Here is a 14,287-nt window from a genome sequence, read left to right on the forward strand (position 1 = left end):
AGGTATGCAAGTTAAAGAAGTCAATCTACGGATTGAAACAAGCATCTAGAATGTGGAATCATCGTTTTAATGAAGAGGCAAAGAAATTTGGCTTCATTAAAAATGGTGATGAAGCTTGTGTATACAAGAAGGCTAGTGGGAGCTCCATAATGTTTCTTGTGCTATATGTGGATGATATATTATTATTTGGGAATGATATTACCACAATGCAAGAAGTCAAAACTTGGCTAAAGAGTTGCTTCTCCATTAAGGATCTTGGAGAAGCACAATACATATTGGGGATAGGGATCTATAGGAATAGATCCAAGAGATTGATAGGTTTAAGTCAAAGTACATACATTGATAAAATCTTGAAAAGGTTCAAGATGGAAAACTCTAAGAAAGGTTTGGTACCTATTCAAAGAGGAACCGTTCTCAGTTCATCTCAGTGTCCTACCACGAAAGATGAACAAGAGAGAATGAAGAAAGTCCCATACGCATCTGCTATTGGGTCTATCATGTATGCAATGATATGTACTAGACCGGATGTGTCATGCGCTCTAAGCTTGACAAGTAGATACCAGAACAACCCAGGAAACAGTCATTGGATTGCTGTTAAAAGTATATTGAAATACCTTAGGAGAACTAAGGATATGTTTCTAATATATGGGTCTGGTGAGGAGGAACTCACTGTAAAAGGTTACGTGGACGCGAGTTTCCAAACTGATCGAGATGACTCTCGATCACAATCCGGTTATGTCTTCATGTTAAATGGTGGTGCAGTCTCTTGGAAGAGCTCAAAACAGGAAGTTGTTGCATTATCCACTACAGAGTCGGAGTACATTACCGCCTCATTGGCAGCTCAGGAAGCTGCATGGATGAAGAAATTCATCGATGACTTAGGAGTGGTCCCTTCCATTCAGGACCCTCTTGAGATCTTTTGTGACAACGAGGGTGCGATTGCTCAAATCAAGGAACCTCGTGCTCATCAAAAGACCAGTCACATTGAGAGGAGATTCAACTACATAAGGGATGAAGTTGAAAAGGGAAAGATATGTATTCACAAAGTTCACACAGATCATAATATAGCGGATCCACTCACGAAGCTCTTACATGGGCCAAAACATGAGGGACATGTTTGTGCATTAGGGCTTCGATATTCTAGTGATTGGTCATGATCTGTTTTAAGTATTGTACCAGAACGAAATTATTCAAGCTCATTAATATAATTATGGTATTAATTTAATTATGAGTCATGTTCCAATATTGCATATTTTATCCATGAATAAACTATTATTCTAAATTCCGTAGTTGATCACATTTGTGGGAACAAGTGTGAGGTCTAGACTATTATGAACTTGGATTGGTTAACATTCAAATGGTGAATGTGGGGCAAGGTTGCAACCAAGGTTCATAGATATTTGTGGGACACAAATATTGGAAGACCCGCTCTCAAGATTAACTATATGGAGCCTTTGTGGTTGATCACATGTAATCTTGAGTAAAGGAGAATATCATTATATCCTCTGACCTGAGACACATATTGGGTTCAGATATTCACCAAATATTGTGCCTTGATTCTTTCCTTCGCTATTCTGAAATATGGTAGTACATAAGAGAGGCCTCAGGTATGGTACAACGTGTAGTGTCTAGGACGTATGCTGTCAAGATGGAATTTGTCCCTCTTATTTGTTGAGAGTCGGATGTCTAAGGCCTGATAAAGTTAAATCTATAAGAGAGTGATCATTCTATGTCTCTTGGATTTAACATGACATCTAGGACAAAAGGATATATAATGAAAGATTCACCCATTCATATTCGAGATGGGAACTTGAAAGGGATGATGTTATTGAATGGCACAAAGTCATAACATATTGGGGGTGATGGACGGTCGTTAGGTGGTATCCATCACTTGCATTAATTTCTTATGTTTCTCGTGCAAGTGGGAGATTGAAGGTATTTCGTATGCCCGAGAGACATATTAAACTAATGTGGCTAATGTGTTATGATCCAAGTCGGGTCATACCCAATAACAAGCTTACCAACACTTTACAAGTATTTAATCTTAACGGTTGGATCGTTAAATAAATACGCGACACTTGAAATTTAGAAAATCGGTTTTCTAAACTATTATCACTTGAGATAAATTATTTGGATAATTTATATATAATTGTTTATAGGTTTAAATGATTATATTATGTTATATTTTATAAAAGTTTTATAAAATGTAAGTAACATAAATAATACATGGATTTAATTAACAAGTTTTGTAATTGTATTTACAAGTTTTATAAAATTACAATATAATGTTATAATACTCCCATGGTGGGCAGATTTTGGGACTCCAAGAAGTCCATTCATGCTTAGTATTTTGTTGCTTTTAAGTAGCACAACTTCTCATGAGCATGGGTAAGATAAGTAGGACTTGTTGGAGACTTAAATCTAGATGCAATTACACATAATCCATATAGAAAACCAAGCAAAAATCTGCCTGAAATACAGCTACTGCTGTCGTGAGTTTGAGCAGAAATAAAGGGTTCAAAAGCTTGGTTTTTCAAGTGATAATCAAGTATAATTAAATCCTAACCATAGTATTAAGTGTTGGGTACAAGTTTGGGGTATCACCTCTTGAGGTTTCATTGTTTTGAGACTCCATTCACCTTCATCTTTTCTTAAGCTGCTGTCCAGTTTTTAGGGTGCAAGAGAAGTGGGTTCCAAGCTAAGTTTAAAGGTGATTAAGTGTCTAATACATAACTAAGTTCAAGGGTGGTGTTGGTGCATCAAAAGCTTGGAGTTTTAACACACTTGTTCATCATCTCCTTGTGTTAAACAACCCTCAACTAGCTTGAGGAGGTAAATACATTTCTTATCCTCTCCTTTTATTTGTAAGCATATGATTCAAGACTTGATATTAACATGGAATTTAACTAAATGGTTAAACATATAAACATGAACCTAACTTTTGCTTCCGCTTGCTTTAACACTACTACAAATTGGTTTTGTAATTTTGTTAACTAGAAGAACATGTTTTATGAACTTGTTAAATTCCATCACTAACTGTGGACAACTAGTTGTAGGTTACTAACAAGGACAGCTGACTTAATAAACTTAAAACATCAAAATGTATTAAAAGTATTGTAAATATATTTTGAACATACTTTGATATATATGTATATATTGTTATAGGTTCGTGAATCAACCAGTGGCCAAGTCTTACTTCCCGACGAAGTAAAAATCTGTGAAAGTGAGTTATAGTCCCACTTTTAAAATCTAATATTTTTGGGATGAGAATACATGCAGGTTTGATAAATGATTTACAAAATAGATACAAGTACGTGAAACTATATTCTATGGTTGAATTATTGAAATCGAATATGCCCCTTTTTATTAAGTCTGGTAATCTAAGAATTAGGGAACAGACACCCTAATTGACGCGAATCTTAAAGATAGATCTATTGGGCCTAACAAACCCCATCCAAAGTACCGGATGCTTTAGTACTTCGAAATTTATATCATATCCGAAGGGTGTCCCGGAATGATGGGGATATTCTTATATATGCATCTTGTTAATGTCGGTTACCAGGTGTTCACCATATGAATGATTTTTTTCTCTATGTATGGGATGTGTATTGAAATATGAAATCTTGTGATCTATTGTTACGATTTGATATATATAGGTTAAACCTATAACTCACCAACATTTTTGTTGACGTTTAAAGCATGTTTATTCTCATGTGAATACTAAGAGCTTTCGCTATTGCATACTAAAATAAGGACAAGATTTGGAGTCCATGTTTGTATGATATTGTGTAATGGTCGTGTGTAAACAGGATATTTTAGATCATCATTATTTGATAATCTACGTAAAGCTTTTTAAACCTTTATTTATGAAATAAAGGTTATGGTTTGTTTTAAAAATGAATGCAGTCTTTGAAAGAATGTCTCATATAGAGGTCAAAATCTCGCATCGAAATTAATTAATATGGAACGTTTTTAATCAATAAGAATGGGACATTTCACAATTCACTCAGTATCATTATCAATATTCAATTACAAACACCCTTCACTGAAACAAAAAAAAATGAATGTAAATAAAAAAAAAATAGGAAGAAGAAGTAATGCTTTGTACGTGGGTATTCTTTTTCTTTAAAGCTTGAATTCAAAACTAATTTCAGAAATTTGAAATGCAAATAGGTTAAGATTATTTTACTTAATCTATCTGCAAAATATCATATGCTAATTCTTTCTAACGATTTCAAATTCTTGAGTCAAAGTTTGGGAAATAAAAAGTCAAACCTTTTGTTCTTGGTGAAAATCGAATACGTTTTGATATCTCAAGATAAATTGATGATTTCTAGAGTTTGTATTCACGATTTGAAAACTAGTTCATGTAGAAAACTTCTGTTAAAAAGGTCTTAAGGTCGAAATCAATTTCAATGTTCTTCATTTTTTTTTTTTTGTTAAACAGCGACTGCTGTTTAGTTTCTTTTTAATTTTTTTGTTGTTTGCTATTAAATTGGAACTCACTGAGGATCGTATAAATGCTAGCTAACATAACCAAAACCCAACAAATTATTACACATTGATAATTCGTGAGGTCAGTTGATTTGGAATTGTGTGTTGAAGAAGAAGAAGTTTAGGAAAAACAGAAAGCATCGGTTATAATTAATATAGGGATAATATAAATCAGATATATTGAAACGGAGGAGTGGTGCTGAGTGTTTGGGAGTATCGAGTGGTCGTGGGTTCAAACCCCAGCAACTGCAATTTTTTTTGGAATTTAAAAGGAGGTAGTTTTCCTTATTATCATTTTTATTATTATTATTATTATTATTATTATTATTATTATTATTATTATTATTATTATTATTATTATTTATTGTAGTTATGTTAAAGTAAATAATATGATTAATGTAATTATCATTTTTTTTATATATTACTAAGTAATATCATTGAGTAACATTAAGTATTATTAATATTAATTATAAATATTGATATAAGTATTAATATTATTATGATTATGATTATTATAATGAGTGTTATTATTAAAATAAAAACAAGTTGTTATTAGTGTTATCATCAATTTTAATGAACATAAGTATTATTACTAATATTATCATTATTATTATAAACATGATTATAATTATTAGTATTATCATCATTAATATTAATATTAAGATTATTATTATTACCACTAACATGATTATAAGTATTATCATGAATATTACTATTAGGTAACTACTAAAATCATTATCTTAACTATCATTAAACAGTAAAGTTAATATTTTTATAGTTATTATCATTAATATCATTATTAGTATTATCATTAATAGAAATATTAACATTATTACTTCTATTAGAAAACTTAAGTATTATAATTATTATAATTTTACCATATGTAATATTATTTTAGTATTATCAGAATTTCTATTTTTGAAACAAATGATATATATATATTTAATACGTATAACATAACAAAATTTATAATTTATATATACAAAATGAAAATATGAAGACATATACATATTATTAATATAAATATGACATAACTAACAAATTCATATATATACAATTATTCGATTACGAAGATATGTATTAATATATAAACAAATGATATAGGTTCGTGAATCCGAGGACAACCTTACACTTGTTAAATGACGTCATATGTATTTTTACTACAAAATACAGTATGGTGAGTTCATTTGATTCCCTTTTTACTCATTACATTTTTGGGCTGAGAATACATGCAAATGCTTTATTAACTGTTTTACAATATTTATATGCGTGAGTTTCATTTGCTTCCTTTTTAAATGTTTTTGCAATATATATTTTTGGGACTGAGAATACATGCGCTGCTTTTATAACTGTTTTACGAAATAGACACAAGTAATTGAAACTACATTATATGGTTGAATGATCGAAATCGAATATGCCCCTTTTTAGTCTGGCAATCTAAGAATTAGGGAACAGACACCCTAATTGACGCGAATCCTAAAGATAGATCTATCGGGCCCAACAAGCCCCATCCAAAGTACCGGATGCTTTAGTACTTCGAAATTTATATCATGTCCGAAGGAGGATCCCGGAATGATGGGGATATTCTTATATGCATATTGTGAATGTCGGTTACCAGGTGTTCAATCCATATAAATGATATTTTTGTCTCTATGCATGGGACGTATGTTTATGAGAAATGGAAATATGAAATCTTGTGCTCTATTAAAATTATGAAATGATTATTTATGATAAACTAATGAACTCACCAACCTTTTGGTTGACACTTGAAAGCATGTTTATTCTCAGGTACGAAAGAAATCTTCCGCTGTGCATTTGCTCATTTTATAGATATTACCTGGAGTCATTCATGGCATATTTCAAAAGACGTTGCATTCAAGTCGTCGAGTTCATCAAGATTATTATTAAGTCAATTATAGTTGGATATATTATGAAATGGTATGTATGCCTGTTAACTTTCGATGTAATGAAAGATTGTCTTTTCAAAAACGAATGCAATGTTTGTAAAATGTATCATATGGAGGTCAAGTACCTCGCGATGTAATCAACTGTGGTGAATCGTTTATAATCGATATGGACTTCGTCTGGATGGATTAGGACGGGTCCTTTCAGTTGGTATCAGAGCGGTGGTCTTAGCGAACCAGGTCTGCATTAGTGTGTCTAACTGATAAGTCGTTAGGATACATTAGTGAGTCTGGACTCCGACCGTGTCTGCATGTCAAAAGTTTTGCTTATCATTTCGTGTCGAAACTTTCCTGCTTATCATTCTTAGGGAATCAGTTGCTTATCATTCTTAATCTAGACATATCTTACTGCCTGGATTGCATGAATAGTGTATAGACAAAATTCATATCTTAGCGTATCTGTTAATTCATATTTTAGCATATCTATTACTGAAAACTTTACCTAACATATTCCGTAGAATCCTCCGTAACTTATGGGATTTTAGTATTATATATGCATATGTAAATTATGTATTACAGGGTACTAATCTACATCATATTCTATTCCTTATTGAAAATCCTTCATCTGATCGTACAAGACGAATCCCTCAACCAGTTTCATCTAAGCTCCGAAAATCCTATTCTAATTTGGAGTTTCATCTAAGCTCCGAAAGCAGTGTCACCAGAATGGATCAACCAATTCATCTGATGGGTTCGTAGTCGACTTAATCAATGGAGACGCGCAGAAGGCGATCCCTTCCACTAATCGAATTCACCTCTTGGTGAGGAACCTGAAGCACTTACCGGCAAAGCTATTCGAAACACCATTTTTAGCCTCATTTCTAGAGTATCTCGTCACGACTATATACTATCTCAAATCCTAGATCTTATTCATTCGCTCGTTTTGACCGACAATCATCTCAGAGTAATACAAGAAGTCAACGAACTTCGCGATCGAGTAATCAATTTGGAGAATAATGGTGCAAAACGTACCAGCTTCAGCAACATCACCTGCATCAACAGTACAACCAACAACATAAGTTTCAACATTACATGCTCAACATCTCATTCTTTACCTCGAGTATAATCATCGTTCTACATGACGTTCTATATCAATTATCTTCGTTCTTCATGGCGATTATGTAATCTCTAATGTTTTAGAGATTATATATCCTTGTTCTAACCGAAAATCATATGAGTTTAATATCATATTAACTCATTAAATCCATGATTACATCTGAGGAAAATATATATGCAAATATATATTTTCATAAAGATTGTAATTAAAATTTTTTTTGTACAAACTGTTAATGGTGAAAATATTTTAACGGGTAGGTAATACCCGAAGAATATTTAGATTTCACATTAATAAGTCACATTGTACGTTCTTCGAATCTGATCCAACAGTCATTTACAATCCTACTTACATCCACAGATATACGTATCCGTTCACCGCAGAATAACTATTTTCATTCAAACTCATAATTGGATTTTGACCTATCAGAATCCAACAAGTGGCATAATGAAGAAAACATTGGACAAGATAAAATTTGTTAGAAACAAACGAATTAACTATGAGAAATTTTGTTAAGAATCCACGCTAACTGTTCCTAAAAATAATTGTTCCTAGCTAAGTGATTACATTTTATTTATTGCAATTTAATTATCGCAATTTACATTCTCGTAATTTTGTTTATCGTCATTTAATTTCTGTTATTTACTTTACGCACTTTATTTATCGTTATTTAAATCCTGTTATTTATTTTACGCACTTTAAATATCGGGACACGTATACAAGGTTTTGACATATAATATCGACGCATCTATATATATTATTTGGAATAACCATAGACACTCTATATGCAGTAATGATCGAGTTCTCTACACAGGGTTGAGGTTGATTCTATAATAATATATATACTTTGAGTTGTGATCGAATCTGAGATGTATACGGGTCACGACACATATAAATTAATTCGAATATTATATAGTAAACTATATATGAATTATTATTTGTACACTGCTAACTGAGGACTATCAAGTGAGGACTATCAACATTGGAAAAAAAATTGAATTAAAATATTTATCATAACATATGAAACTAAACATATCTTCAAGTTTGCCACTTGATTTCATCTTAAACGCCATTTGTATCTTGACAATTACAATCTACGTTCAAACCTTTCATGATTCTTGAAAACACCTCAATCGAGAATATGAACCAACCGCACTTCATCTACGGAAGAAGAGATTGACGCATATAGTTATGCATCTGAAAAACTCTCGGAACCTGAGTAAAAGTTTAACACGTAGCTGTGCTAATACCTTTAGCGTTATTATTACCGAAAATAACTTTGCATCTGCTGTTCGAGATAGCCAGTTTTGTCACAGCTCCAACAAGACAACTTCGACTTTTCGTACGTAACAATCTTATTATAACGTTGATATATACGCATGCACTTTTATTGTTACTAGGGAACCTTTCATATTCCACCATATTACCATCAGCGTTTAATCATCTAAAAAAAACACAATTCTCCTGAAACCACCTCGGATTGATAACCGACAATTCAGATATGACTGCATTAAATACAGAGGAAACAGTAAAATTGTAAATGGTCTAAATGGCCAAGAGTTTGATGATAAAGAATGGAGTATTGGGAACGCTCAATAGAAAATTTGGTACTAAAAAAAACAGATTGAGCTAACCATGAAGGAGACCAAGGACAAATTCAAGGACCAAACTCTATATTCAAAGAATCCAAGTAATTCTGGATCCCATGAAATCTTTAAAGAATATCCTGCTCCGAAGTCATATTAAAATCTTGCGAAAAATCTTTCTTCATCAACCTTCGAACTTAGAAATTCTAAAATATCATCATAAATATCTTCGATATTTCTGAGGATATTTTTATAAATATTCTTGTCCGAAATTATCTACCTCTTTGTACATTCTGTATTCCATTATATTGGAAACTTCTGTAAAATCTAAGTATAAATTGTGAATGAAATGTGGAGAAGTGTTGGAAATTGAAGCATGACTTAGTATAATATAATGGCGCTTGGCCAACGTGATTATATTACAGTAAGTCATGCTGAGTTTCTAATGGAACGTGATGATTCACAGATCATAACGTCATCATGTGCCATGTTACATAACTCTTTCATTCCGCTTAACTTCTAAACATATTAAGAAAATGTATTCTTGATGGTTCTATCTTCCGTGATATTGATAAATTTAAAAATCAAATTGTGCTATCACGTTCATTCCTGCTTAGAACATTATAATCATTCGAAACTCTATATCTACAAATTCTGGACCATTATTCGCTTGACTTGAAGTCGGGAAGAGAAAACAAAAGCATAGAGCTTCGAAATATAAGGGATAATATAAAGCCCGATAACAACACATAAATTACAAACCGTGTATATCAATGTTTATCGCAACATAAAGACACGGGAGAATTAAAACCACTATAACCCCAAGGGCGAAGTAGAAGAAAGCAGATTCCTCTGGTGGGAGTTGGAATAGAAGAATGATTGTTGCGATAGTCAGAATGAGGTTGAGAGCCAGAGTTGGATTAAGTATCTTCACAATCATTGAAAGTATGGGTCGAGGAAGGAAGTATTGGAGTGGTGAAAATAATAAGAACGGAGGAGATAAATTTATAGTGGAAATATTAGACAGAGCAATCAAGGCAGATCATCGCATTTAATTAAAGGGATCCTAATTTCCTCATTTACCGAAGTATCATATCTTTTAGATTTCGAAAATTTTCTTTGAAATCCCTTGAATTCCGGAATTCAACCAAGGCAACGTCAAAAGTTAAGACGCACCCTATTTTCTAAATTCAACCGTGACTAGTCAAAAGTTATGATGAAACTTATCTTTCTTATTTCACTCTTTTGTGATAGCTTCATTTGAACTCTTCGAATAATCGAATTGTTTTATCCATATTACTCAATAATGATAAAACTCTAGTTATCAACTCATATTCGTCATGAAAACATTTTTATTGTTAGCCATGACGACCTCACTCAAATTTCGGGACGAAATTTCTTTAACGGGTAGGTACTGTGACGACCCAGGAATTTCCGATCAAATTTAAACTTAATCTTTAAATGATTTTGACACGATAAGCAAAATCTGTAATGTTGAGTCTCAGAAATTTTGAACTACTTACATGGTTTCAGATAACCTTTGACTATTCCCTACGATTCACGAACCTTTAAATTCTAAATAGAAATATATTTAAATAAATATACATGTAAATAATTATATAGTAAATATATTAATGAACTACTATATGAATATAAAAGACGACTTAAATTTGATATTTAAACTGTTTATGTAAATATAGAGAAGTAAATAGAATATATATAATGTGTCAATATTAACAAAATATTAAATGTTATACTCTCAGATTAGTTATTCCAACATATATAAAGTATTTATCTATTTAATAATTAAAACCTAACTATATATAGTAGTTGAAAATTTATGTGATATCTATACATGATTAATACTATGTGTATATTGTTAACATGTATAAAATATATAAGATGTATATAAGTAATTAATTAAAAATAAATGTAACTACAAGATAAAATATAGATATTATATTAATGATGTTATCAATACTTTTAAAATTATAAAATATATATATATAAAGAAAATTTGATACATATAATTTATTACATTATTATTATCATTATTATGGAAATTTTTATTACCCTTATTGTTTTATAACTGTCATTTTTTTATTATAAACCAATATATTACTATTATTATCATAAATAATAATATCATTACCATCTTTATAACTATTAATATCAGTATTATAATTTATTATTATTAATATTAATATTAAAAGTAATATTATTAGTAATATAGTTATATGTATTAATTAGTAAAATAATTTATGTACATAAAAATCCGAATGGATAGTATTCAGTTCCTATCACTTTCAAAATTAAAGGCAACTTATTTTATTTATCTGAATTCAGAATCAAATGATTCCAAGTTAACCACAAGACAACAAATTCAGTTAAAGAAATCGTACGCCTTTAATATATTTTTTATTTATCTTCTGTTCCTGATAGTAGAATTGTCGCTCAAATTGATTCAATAAAAAAAACTAATTACTCAAAGATTTGCGAAAAACACACTCAATTCACTCAGTATCATTATCAATATTCAATTACAAACACCCTTCACTGAAAAAAAATGAATTTAAATATAAAAAAGCAGGAAGAAGAAGTAATGCTCTGTACGTGGGTATTCTTTTTCTTCAAAGCTTGAATTCAAAACTAATTTCAAAAATTTGAAATGCAGATAGGTTAAGATTATTTTACTTAATCTATCTGCAAAATATCATATGCTAATTCTTTCTAACGATTTCAAATTCTTGAGTCAAAGTTTGGGAAATAAAAAGTCAAACCTTTTGTTCTTGGTGAAAATCGAATACGTCTTGATATCTCAAGATAAATTGATGATTTCTAGAGTTTGTATTCACGATTTGAAAACTAGTTCATGTAGAAAATTTCTGTTAAAAAGGTCTTAAGGTCGAAATCAATTTCAATGTTCTTCATTTTTTTTTGTTAAACAGCGACTGCTGCTTAGTTTCTTTTTAATTCTTTTGTTGTTTGCTATTAAATTGGAACTCACTGAGGATCGTATAAATGCTAGTTAACATAACCGAAACCCAACAAATTATTACACATTGATAATTCGTGAGGTCAGTTGATTTGGAATTGTGTGTTGAAGAAGAAGAAGTTTAGGAAAAATAGAAAGTATCGGTTATAATTAATATAGGGGTAATATAAATCAGATATATTGAAACGGAGGAGTGGTTCTGAGTGTTTGGGAGTATCGAGTGGTCGTGGATTCAAACCCCAGCAACTGCAATTTTTTTTGGAATTTAAAAGGAGGTAGTTTTCCTTATTATCATTTTTATTTTTATTATTATTATTATTATTATTATTATTATTATTATTATTATTATTATTATTATTATTATTATTATTATTATTATTATTATTATTATTATTTATTGTTGTTATGTTAAAGTAAATAATATGATTAATGTAATTATCATTTTTTTATATATATTACTAAGTAATATCATTGAGTAACATTAAGTATTATTAATATTAATTATAAATATTGATATAAGTATTAATATTATTATGATTATGATTATTATAATGAGTGTTATTATGAAAATAAAAACAAGTTGTTATTAGTGTTATCATCAATTTTAATGAACATACGTATTATTACTAATATTATCATTATTATTATAAACGTGATTATAATTATTAGTATTATCATCATTAATATTAATATTAAGATTATTATTATTACCACTAACATGAATATAAGTATTATCATGAATATTACTATTAGGTAACTACTAAAACCATTATCTTAACTATCATTAAACAGTAAAGTTAATATTTTTATAGTTATTATCATTAATATCATTATTAGTATTATCACTAATAGAAATATTAACATTATTACTTCTATTAGAAAACTTAAGTATTATAATTATTATAATTTTACCATATGTAATATTATTTTAGTATTATCATAATTTCTATTTTTCAAACAAATGATATATATATATATATATTTAATACGTATAACATAACAAAATTTATAATTTATATATACAAAATGAAAATATGAATACATATACATATTATTAATATAAATATGACATAACTAACAAATTCATATATATACAATTATTCGATTACGAGTATATGTATTAATATATAAACAAATGATATAGGTTCGTGAATCCGAGGACAACCTTACACTTGTTAAATGACGTCATATGTATTTTTACTACAAAATACAGTATGGTGAGTTCATTTGATTCCCTTTTTACTCATTATATTTTTGGGATGAGAATACATGCAAATGCTTTATTAACTGTTTTACAATATTTATATGTGTGAGTTTCATTTGCTCCCTTTTTAAATGTTTTTGCAATATATATTTTTGGGACTGAGAATACATGAGCTGCTTTTATAACTGTTTTACGAAATAGACACAAGTAATTGAAACTACATTATATGGTTGAATGATCGAAATCGAATATGCCCCTTTTTAGTCTGGTAATCTAAGAATTAGGGAACAGACACCCTAATTGACGCGAATCCTAAAGATAGATCTATCGGGCCCAACAAGCCCCATCCAAAGTACCGGATACTTTAGTACTTTGAAATTTATATCATGTCCGAAGGGGGATCCCGGAATGATGGGGATATTCTTATATGCATATTGTGAATATCGGTTACCAGGTGTTCAATCCATATGAATGATATTTTTGTCTCTATGCATGGGACGTATGTTTATGAGAAATGGAAATATGAAATCTTGTGGTCTATTAAAATTATGAAATGATTATTTATGATAAACTAATGAACTCACCAACCTTTTGGTTGACACTTGAAAGCATGTTTATTCTCAGGTACGAAAGAAATCTTCCGGTGTGCATTTGCTCATTTTATAGATATTACCTGGAGTCATTCATGGCATATTTCAAAAGACGTCGCATTCGAGTCGTCGAGTTCATCAAGATTATTATTAAGTCAATTATAGTTGGATATATTATGAAATGGTATGTATGCCTGTCAACTTTCGATGTAATGAAAGAGTGTCTTTTCAAAAATGAATGCAATGTTTGTAAAATGTATCATATAGAGATCAAGTACCTCGCGATGTAATCAACTGTGGTGAATCGTTTATAATCGATATGGACTTCGTCCGGATGGATTAGGACGGGTCCTTTCAACAAGAATTTCATTTCCATTTCTCATAAATATACATCCCATGC

This window comes from Rutidosis leptorrhynchoides, chromosome 1 (genome assembly GCF_046630445.1).
Source record: "Rutidosis leptorrhynchoides isolate AG116_Rl617_1_P2 chromosome 1, CSIRO_AGI_Rlap_v1, whole genome shotgun sequence".
Classification (NCBI taxonomy): domain Eukaryota; kingdom Viridiplantae; phylum Streptophyta; class Magnoliopsida; order Asterales; family Asteraceae; genus Rutidosis; species Rutidosis leptorrhynchoides.